The sequence below is a fragment of the Halyomorpha halys genome, unplaced genomic scaffold (genome assembly GCF_000696795.3).
Source record: "Halyomorpha halys isolate HHAL.00 unplaced genomic scaffold, Hhal_1.1 Scaffold961.1, whole genome shotgun sequence".
NCBI classification, from domain to species: domain Eukaryota; kingdom Metazoa; phylum Arthropoda; class Insecta; order Hemiptera; family Pentatomidae; genus Halyomorpha; species Halyomorpha halys.
This window is the reverse complement of record NW_027105140.1, coordinates 7,344-17,738: the sequence shown is the minus strand read 5'-3', so window position 1 is coordinate 17,738 and position 10,395 is coordinate 7,344. Positions and strand designations below refer to the sequence as shown.

General features: G+C 31.3%; 2 non-coding genes across 2 annotated transcripts; both read left to right on the top strand.

The window, feature by feature from the left end:
• The first annotated feature begins 6,111 nt into the window (after positions 1 to 6,111).
• TRNAP-UGG (transfer RNA proline (anticodon UGG)) lies at positions 6,112 to 6,183 on the top strand. Its single transcript has one exon. It is a non-coding gene; the product is annotated as a tRNA-Pro (tRNA).
• A 3,870-nt stretch (positions 6,184 to 10,053) lies between these two features.
• TRNAP-UGG (transfer RNA proline (anticodon UGG)) lies at positions 10,054 to 10,125 on the top strand. Its single transcript has one exon. It is a non-coding gene; the product is annotated as a tRNA-Pro (tRNA).
• The last annotated feature ends 270 nt before the right edge of the window (positions 10,126 to 10,395 follow it).

The following is a 10,395-nucleotide window of genomic DNA, read 5'->3' as shown; positions in this document are numbered from 1 at the left end:
TAATTTCTAAGTTCTTCCGAAAACCCTGAAAATTTTAAAATTACTTCAATTTAAAATTTTTTACAGGTTAAAAAGACTTTTTATAACTATACAATTTTTAAATGATATTTTTTATAATATAATATGTAATGAAATCAATAAACTTTTGGTATTATCTTTTAAGCAAAACATATATAGCTTTTTATAATATAGTTACTTATATAATTTTTTTCAAAAACTAACTATGCCAGTTATGTGGATCGGTCTTATTTATTATATAATTATACAAAATGATAGTGGAAATGTAATTTATTTCCTTTTTCCATTGAAAATGAATTAATTAAATGCTTTTCGGGAGAAATGCTGGGATCTGTTGGCTTTTTCCTCCACAAGTTATTGAAGGTGAGGGAGAGGGCAAGATTGGTTTTAAGTTTGCCAGGCTCAATAAATATTGTAAGTGAAATGGATGTGTTATTTTGGTTTTTTAAAATAATATTTATATATATTTTAGGAAAGGAAGGGAGCAATGCTCACAAATATCACAATTTGAGATTCTCGTAGAATAGGTCGGAATTATCCCATATTTTTTTTTTTAATTTGCAGTGCTTATTTATAAGGTTTGCATAATTAAGTTTTAAGTTTACAACAGGTTCAAAAAATAATAATACAAAAAAAGTTCAACACACTTACTTCATTGGAATAAATTAAATAAAGCAATTACGATTTTTTTTCTTTAGTTGACTCTACAGACCGTGTAGATCTTTATCCGCCCAAATCAGCTTTCCCTGTGCCTGTTTGTATTGGGATTCTGCTTTCCACTGTGCTGCATGGAGCTCTTTCACATCTTTGTTGATTCTGTCTATCCACCGGGTTTTTGGCTTCTCACGTGGTTTCTTGCCAACTATACTGGTATTCATTGTTGTGTAGCAGCGTCCTGATGGATTGCTTCGAGCCACATATCGCACTCATCTTAAACTTCTTGCCTAAATAAATTGAGATATTGACTGACCAGTCTCTGCAATCACTTCACTGTTAGTTCTTCATGTGTTAGAGCTCTGATCCCAAATCGCTCCAGTAATTGTATGTAGAAATTTCCGATTCTGCTTTCTATACATGACCCCAATCATTTTCACGTAATGTTCGTCTAATCACTTTTTCTAGGGCTAAGTTGAACAGTATTGGTCAGAGTCCAATGGCCAAGTCCTGTTATGACTTAAAAGACTCAAATACCTTGTATCAGAACTCTGCATTTAGGATCATTCCTACACGCTTTTGTCACATACAAGGGTGCACATCCTGATCTACTTCCCATAATGTTTTGAGTATTCGTTTTAGTTCGAAGATCTGGTCTAGCGTGCTTTTTCCTCTCCTGAACCTTACTCGATGGTCGACTTTTGGATATTTCGTTATTATATTCTTGTAATAACAAAATATCCTATTTAGCAAGATAGTGCTCATTATTATCTTGTACGATCCCAGAAGAAGTGCTATGCCTCTGTAGTTGCCGCTCTCATATCTAGTTCCGTTCTTTAGGATAGGATAGATTAAGCCTGAGTTCCAGGGCTCCGGTATCCTATCCTCTTTTCATATTTTCTAGATTAGTTCTAGTTCTTAGAGGTTCACCACTATCCTTGAACAGCTCAGATGGTATAGTCCCTATTCTTCTTTTAATTCTGTCAATAGCTATTTCAATATCGATAATTCCGGTTAATCTACTTCTTGGGTTAGGCGTCCTCAGCATGATCCATTATTACAATTGTAATTGTACGTAATTGTAATTACAAAAGTAAATTTAATTTACAATTACTTAATTTAATTTAAACATTTTCGTTTGATTTCAGGTACTAGCAGCTGTATTTACAAATCAGAATTATTCTTGTTTCATTTTTTTTTTTTAAATTTGGCATTTAAGTCCTCATAAAAATTTTTATTATGAACTAGGTTAATATCACACACCCGCGCGAGCACGTATACCACATACACACATAAAGGCTTTACGAGTTTTTTTTTTTGTCCAGCATTTCTTGAAAACACTGAAATTTTTCTGAGAGACCATATTTCCAGAGCGAGATGAGTAAGTTTTACCTTAATTCGTCTTATTATTAGACAGATTGTCTTCCCAGTCTGTCGTGAACTTACTAATTTGTTTCTATTTTCATATTGTCCTTTAAAATTCTACTTCTTAATTCTGTCGTTAAAACTTCTAGAACCAAAAAGATATACCATAAAAAAAAAAATTCGTTTGCTTACACCTTCTCGAATAAGGGTCCGTAGTCCTAGGTTATAAAAACAGTTGTAACATCTAAATTGTTTTGTCTTCAGACCCATGTGTCCCTTTTCCGAACACCTCCTCAATGTATGGCTTCAAAACCACTGTTGGATTCTTATGTGTCTAGGTAAAACTCCTATATTTGTCTTTTTTGACTGCACATTATTTTACATGTAATAGGTTTTAATTCTTTATAATGAAATGAATGATTTGATTCTTCTCTTGGTGTCTCATTTGTATTATTCAAACAAATAATATTTCCAGTATGGGTTGAAATTCTCAAATAGATATCGATATAGCCAACAAATCAAGTTTTGATAGAAAAAAAGTTAAGGATCCTTGAGTGGGTCGACCTTTAGATTAGCAATAACTGTGACCATTGATGAAACGGCTTTTTGCCGGCGGACTCGGAGATTTAATCGCTCTAAGTTTTAATCAGACGCTTTGATTCAGACGAGCTAGTACCGTTATGTAAATGAAACAGATTAGCTCCTTGAAGAGAATGGCGACTCTCTGGAAATGTTAATTATCAAGAATTACCTATTAAAAGTTAGGGAATTAGTGGCTCAACCCTGAATCTAACTACCCCTCCCCGGCACTCTGGGGGCAATTTCGACTTTTTACGCTGGTAGAGGTGACCTATATTTTGGATTTAATTCTCTAAAAAAGAGTAATAATTACGTCACGCTCATTTTCTAATTTCTGTCGAGTTCGAATTAGTCATTTAATGAATGGATGTTAAAGAAATGGCTTCGATGCCTTAGAAACCTTCTACTTACAAAGCAGGCTTATCAGGCTGTAGGTTTTATAATAATAAAATTCATGGAAATGGAAGGTATCTATATATCCATATATATTATATATACACACATACTTTTTTAAAAACAAATTTATCATATTTAGTAGAAAGCTATGTATTTTATATTATTGATTATTGAAACTGTAATACTTAGTAATCATAAACTCTTTAGTAGCCTCCTTACATTGCTATCCGAAATTTAAGACAACCTACAATAAAACCGTATGTCATTGCTAAGAAATTGATTTCTGTAAATACCAAAACAAACCGTTAGAGATGATTCGGGTTTTTGATTAGATGAAATCGGATGAGCTGAGATAGATAAAAATAATTAACCGTTTAGTAATATTCTATTCATTCATTATTGGTGCAATGGTCGCATAATGCAGTCCTTGGCCATCTCAACAGCTCTTCGGTGGTCCTGGTCGGTAGAAGATGGATAGCTTTCAGATCCTCGTGGACGCTGTCCTTTCATTTACTCTTCGGTTTCACGAGGTCTTATTCCATCGGGGTGTGCACAATCTTCTGACTATCCTCTTTTATCTAAATTCCTTAGTAAAAATATCAGTTTTTTTTTATGATTTGTCTACATAAATTTCTTGTTTTTCTATTTTATTCCGTTGTTATGTTTTATTCAAAACAAAACAAGCAGTTGTTACTGAAACAAGAAAAAGGAATATAAAAACCCAAAATGTGGCTTATCAAGAGGGGACACTCATACGTAAGAAGTGTTAGATCATAAAGAGGTATAAATCATACCACTATTCAATATTTTAGATAAAAATAACTAACCTGATGAATACAAGCTTGAATGCAAAACATAAAAATATACTTCAAAATGGGTAAAAAGAGCTTGAAACGTCGTCAGGAGTTTTCAAGTAGAGCAAAAATGTATCAAAGGGTTATGGTATACTCGGAGTATATAGTATACTTTTATTAACATTAATTGTGGAAGAAGAATCCGGTTCTCCTGCTGAGGCACTAACGTTGTCGGAAACTATAGATTTTAATTAATTTAAATCTATAGTTTCCGACTACGTAGTTTTGAGTATTTAGGATTAATGATCAAAGATTCATTGGACGAGAAAGAAATAAAATACAGAATAATTGATCATATTTCAGCCTATCTACACTTTTTAGAAGTAGCCTGCATAGTTGCACGACCTAAATTAGATTTTACATAAATCTCGTCCGACCCGTCTCGACATTATCATTTGAAACCCGGACGTTGTTTAAGGTATCAGCTGAGTGTATTGACAGGCTCGAAAGGAATCTCTTAAGATGCGTTTAGGGACCGATGAAAGAGAAGGATTTATTTCGAGTCATAAAAAACGATGAGATGAAAAAACTTTATAATTATCTGCTTGTTTTCCAGTTCCTAAGAAAATAATAAAATCCCAAAAAGTGGGTTATCATAAATTAATTATCGCATCTAAATAAATATAAGAAACATAGCCTATGTTAGTATATATACATCTATAAACACAGTGTGTTATTCTTCCTAGTTCGCACAGTCAAAGTAGATCAAAATAGGGGAAATTTTGTAGTAGTTCTAATAATATGAAAGCCTGAAAACAGATTTTTTTGTGACAAGTTTCTCAGAACAATATATTTCAGCAAACATTATATTCGTGTTCTAAGATGAAAAAAAAATGTAGTGTGCCCAAAATTACTATAAAAACAAAAATGTCTCTGTTTTTTTCCTAACCTCTTTATTTTTTATATGGTTACATAATACAGAATAATATAATGCAATACATTATACATATACAAATAACATTATATCTTCGTTTGCCGTATGGTTTTTCTGGTTTTTCGAAATAGCTTAGATGTAAAATATTGGAGAAAACATTCCGTAGTTATGAGTATTAGAAGATAGGACCAAATAAAATATTTGTGAAATAACAAATTTTATTTTTTTTTAAAATTATAATATGCCAAGCGTAATTCAATTAGGAAAATTAGTTGAAGATCAATAAGAAACCTGTATGGCATATTATGAATCTCAATTAATGAATAATATGCAATTTAGGCAAATTATTGACAAACAGTGTAAGATATTGCTTAGTCAGTTGTTGCTCAACATCGGCAGCTGAGTTGGTAGCTTGTTGACCTGATTAATGTTAAATGCTAATAGCCGTGTTGAGGCTCATAAGGCTTATCTTAGTCCTCTAAAACAACAATGTATTTTGGTATAACAATATGTTCTCTTGAATTATACAATAACGATCTAAATTGACCAATTACACATAGTTATAATATCTCAGATTGTTCATTAACTATAGTTTATATTAAAAAAATCTATCAGGATTTAAAAAAAAATATATTTTAAGATATGCTTGTTTAAATTATGTATTCACCTTATATTGTCTTGGAATAAAATACCTTTATTTCCTTTTTGTTCCGATGGATGATCACTGTCATATTTTTGGTTTATACATGTATTATATATACATTCTAAATCTAAAATAACTTATAATGAATTTAAACATTAATAACAATAACAATAACAAAGACGAATACACTTAATAATTTAATGGAATATTACAGTGGAGTCATTGTCTGTAAAGTTTTTTGAAAGATCGTCGGGTTTATGATCTCTACTACTTTTACTGTTTGGTATGCGTTGTTTTATTGAGTTTATTAAGTGTATTTTTCCACTCCATGAATGTTATCCCGTTAGTTACGAACCTATTCTTGCCATTGAGTAATAAAATGAAAAAGTTTTTTAAGGGTGCCTTATCTCAGTGTCCAGCACGTTATAAAATTAACATTATTCTTAATTGAATCGATATCCGTATTTCTGACTGCTGCTTTCTGCGTTCTTATTAAAACATCATTTATTGCGATTTCTTTATTAAATGTAGCAATTGAATTTCATTTAAAGTTGCGAAATTAGTTGTAGAATATACTTACTGAAATAATTCTCAAAAAATATTTTCTTCATACAAAGATTCATGTTGTATAGACAACATATATTACCAGTTACTGAATGAGTTACTCATTTACCTGGTGTAATTATAAACGGATTAATAAAAGATACAGATATTTTTTTTATCAAGAAGGCCGCTTGGTCTAGGGGTATGATTCCTGCTTTGGGTGCAGGAGGTCCCGGGTTCAAATCCCGGAGCGGCCCGTAGATTTTTGTATTTTTTTTTTTACATTTACAGCTTTGATTCCGGAGTTTTTATTAACTTGTCACGAAATAAACGCAAATAGTATATAATTAAAACAATATAATAGATATAATATAAATTAATAAAATATTAAAAGGAGCAGAGAAATCGATCATGAAAAGTCAGATATCAGCATTTATAGAATAAGGACGCTAATTATCAATGGAAAAGTTATTTTCCGGAAACATATGAACTTATGAATATCGATACTGTGGGAAATTTTCACGTTGAAATAGTTAGTATTCAGAGTTTAGAAATGAAAATTATGTCTCTGCTCACCGTCAATGTTTTTTTTCAATGTATAGTTATCATGTTTCGAAGCAAAATCGAAAAAAAAAATATCTTTTTTGTTTTATGAATTTATTATTTTTTTTTTTTGCGTAAATAACTAGAATATGGAAACAATGAAGCTTTTCGCTGACAAGCCTTATTTTATTAGAATGTTTTATCAGTTTTAATTATAATTATTAAAAATATTTTAACATTAACTCACAATCAAATATGAATACTTATGTTTCAGATTTTTTTTTTTATTTATTTATTTTTTTATTTTTTTATAAATACGAGAGAAAGAAATAATTACGAAACCTTCAAAACGTGTTGAAGGTAAACATGTTATTAATTCAATGGCCCAATTGTTCCCGTTACACGATATTTACTTCTGACAAATCAAATACAACACTTCTACCGATTTTAAATTTCAATACCTTGGAAAAATTAAGATTGATGATTAATATTGACAATCATATTACTTTCAATTTTAATAATATTCTACGACAAACTTTAATTTATTATCAAACTGAAAGTAGTTGAATTAGGATAATTTAATTTATATACCATTACGTGTAACTTCACATAGGTTAAAAAACATGTTTCAATCAGAGTTGGGCAAATTGTACTTAATTACTAATTAGCTGATTTACTTTTACTCACAATGTTTGGGTACAATACTCATAATCAGAACATTTCAGAAAAACATTAAGAACTAGGAATTAATACTTGAACCAGTTTAAATATGAGTATTTGAACATTATTTTGAGTAATGAGAGTACGTTTTACTTTTTTGAATACACTAATCTTTTTAAGTTATTTTTATTAATGGAATTTATTGTCTTGTAAAAAGTAATTACTAACTTTTGTTATAAATATTTTGATTATGAAAGTCCAGCTTTCTGACGTACCAATTTTCTTGATTTTGAGTTTTTGGATTACTAACATATTACAGTCGATTTATATGTTTTCAGAGGTGTAGGAAATGCTATCGGTTTTAAGAACGCGCGCTCTGGTGTTCATGTTCTTCTTTCGTCTCAAATATAACTGGAATGATGGTAGAAGCACCGACAAGATTTTAAGCCTAAGGTTATAAGGGTTTTTTCTAATATACAATTAGATTCTGGTTTTGTGTAACTGGTAAATTCTTTGTTTCAAAACGATTTTAACGTTTGAAAACCGTTGCATTCTTTGAAGTTTCCACGAAGAGTCTTTGCAGTTAGCATCAGTGGCGGGTGTTTCTTTTATACGAATATTTCCTAAAACTTTATATTTTCGACAATCTTTGTCTCATAACAGAAGCCTGTGGACGTCGGATCACCGATTTCAATGGAACTTTTAATGGTGATACTGGGTCGAAAAACATTAGATGTGTGATCACTAGTACTTGCGAATACCCTCTAAGAACTAAGAAAAAAAAATGTTTATATAACTTAAGCAATTTTTAGTATTATCGTATTCTGTCTTTGGACTGTATTCATTTAAAGGTGTACCAATCAATTTGTGTTTGGATGTAGAGTAAGGAGTTTAAAATTCTTGTTTAGCTTATTTATGAATTATTGAGAATTTTAATGGGTTATTCATTAGCGCACTAATGTATTCTAACTAAAAATTTAAAGGGTGAAAAATTTAAATTTCAGGGTACTATCTGATCTCTTGTGCACTGTATACGAGAAAAATATTATATCAAAGTCATTGTGATTAGATACATTTATGCACGAGACGTGATCGAATTTATATAATGAATATGATAACAAGAAAACGGTAAAATTACTAAATAATGAAGTGGAGGATCCCTCATTATGAGATCTAATCCCGGACGCCTGATGACCCAGGCTCAAGATAATGTTCAATTAAGGGACAGTATTGCCCGAGGTCTCTAAACCGTGATAAGTCTATTCCCAATAGGATCCCAGAGGATAACTAAGAGACTATAATTCCCCAATCCCGAGGCTATGCGGAACCATCTGTCGCAAGGTTTCATGCGCAATAAATATTTATAGGGATCGGGTCCCTTGGGCATCGACCCTTGGGTGAAGTCACCGCTGCTCAGTATAGTTACCCCTCAGGACCTATACTAGCTCGTACAAGCAATGGTTCTTAGTTATTTCCAAACCTTTTTTTAATTTTTAGAATTATATGTTTATTTCGATTTTTCTTTGATTTTGCGCAATCCCTATTAATATTGTTTAACATTATTACAATTTAACCTAAAACTAATTATCATATTATTACACAAGTTCGTGGTGCTTCTGTCGTTTTAATCTTATTACTAGGGCATTAATGTTGAGAATATGAAAGGTCTCTACGTTCGAGAGTACTTATTGCCGGTCTAGTAACTGGGCAAATTCCTTAATTTCTTCTTCGGCTGAAGGTATTTGCAGATCGTTATTGACGTGAATGTAACCCCTAAGATTTTTAAAAAAATCCTATCTGATCAATATTTATTTGTAAAAATATAATAAACCATTAAAACAACGATTTAATAAAAAAAAATGGGATTTGAAACAAAAAAACTCCCATACTTGCGATCGCATCTAGCACCCCACTATACATGATCCGCCAATTCCTACCCCCTTCATACTTCCCCTCATTATACGTTCTTATTCGGACAGAGTATTGAAAGTAAATCACAACAGCGGTTATTCATCCCTCTTTCCTTAGTCTGCTGTTGTACCTCAGGGTAGTATCCTTGGTCCTATCATTTATACAGTTTTTACAGCTGGCATCCCAACCCCTTCCTAATACTACCCTCATCACATTTGCCGATGACGCATGCCTATTATCAGTGAATAATGACCCTCTAATTCACATCACCATCCTTGAGGAATGGTGTCAAAACTGGAGGATTAAAATAAATCCCAGCAAATTATCGTTTAATAATACCCCACTTATTGCTGAATAACAGATTCGTCACCTAGGACTGCTTTTGGACAAACGACTGACTTATCCTCATATTAGACTGAAAAGACAGGAAACAGCTCGTCGATTTCGACTATTACGACACTTATTAGACAAACAGTCTAAGCTTCCAACTAATTACAAAAGACTCATTTATATGACAATAAATGTTAGTCTATCTGGTTCTATATAGGTCTATATAAGTTCTATCTGGACGTACGGAATTGAGCTTTGGGACTCTAGAAGAAAAAAATAGAAACTATTAGAAAATGAAAAAAATTATTTAAAAAATTGTTACAACTTAGTTCTACAAGTTCCTTATGATTTAATAGATTACTTCATAGAAATATATTAATAATACAATATATAGAATAATACAACATCGGTTTATCAGTCAAAATGTAAGCTATAAAAAACAGTTTCGAATAAAAATATTGAAAATAAGGGTGATGTATCGATCCCAACTGAATGTTAATCAATGATCTTATTGATGATTAATCAAATGAAGAGTCTGGGGTTTTTCTATTTATGATATTCATTAAAAATCATTGTCTATTACACATTTTTCTAAGGTTACGTAAATGAGGACAATTATAACTTCATATGATAAAGATTATACCTCAATTCAAAACAGATACTGTTACAATTACTTCCATCACGGCCGCTTGGTCTAGGGGTATGATTCCTGCTTTGGGTGCAGGAGGTCCCGGGTTCAAATCCCGGAGCGGCCCGTTAAATTTTTGTTAATTGTATAAATATGATCAGAGAAATTCGCATATTAAAGCGCCGGTGACTTTAGTCTATTAACTGACTAATAAATAACATGGGAATGATTTACTGTCAGTTATATTTATATATTGTAAAGTTTATCAATATTTTTATGTTTTATAGCATTGTAATACCATTAATATTATTGTTTTGTAAATTTAATGTTGTTTCTTATAATATTGTCTATAATTAGTTTCAATGTTACTATTATTGCTATACTGAATACATTGGTG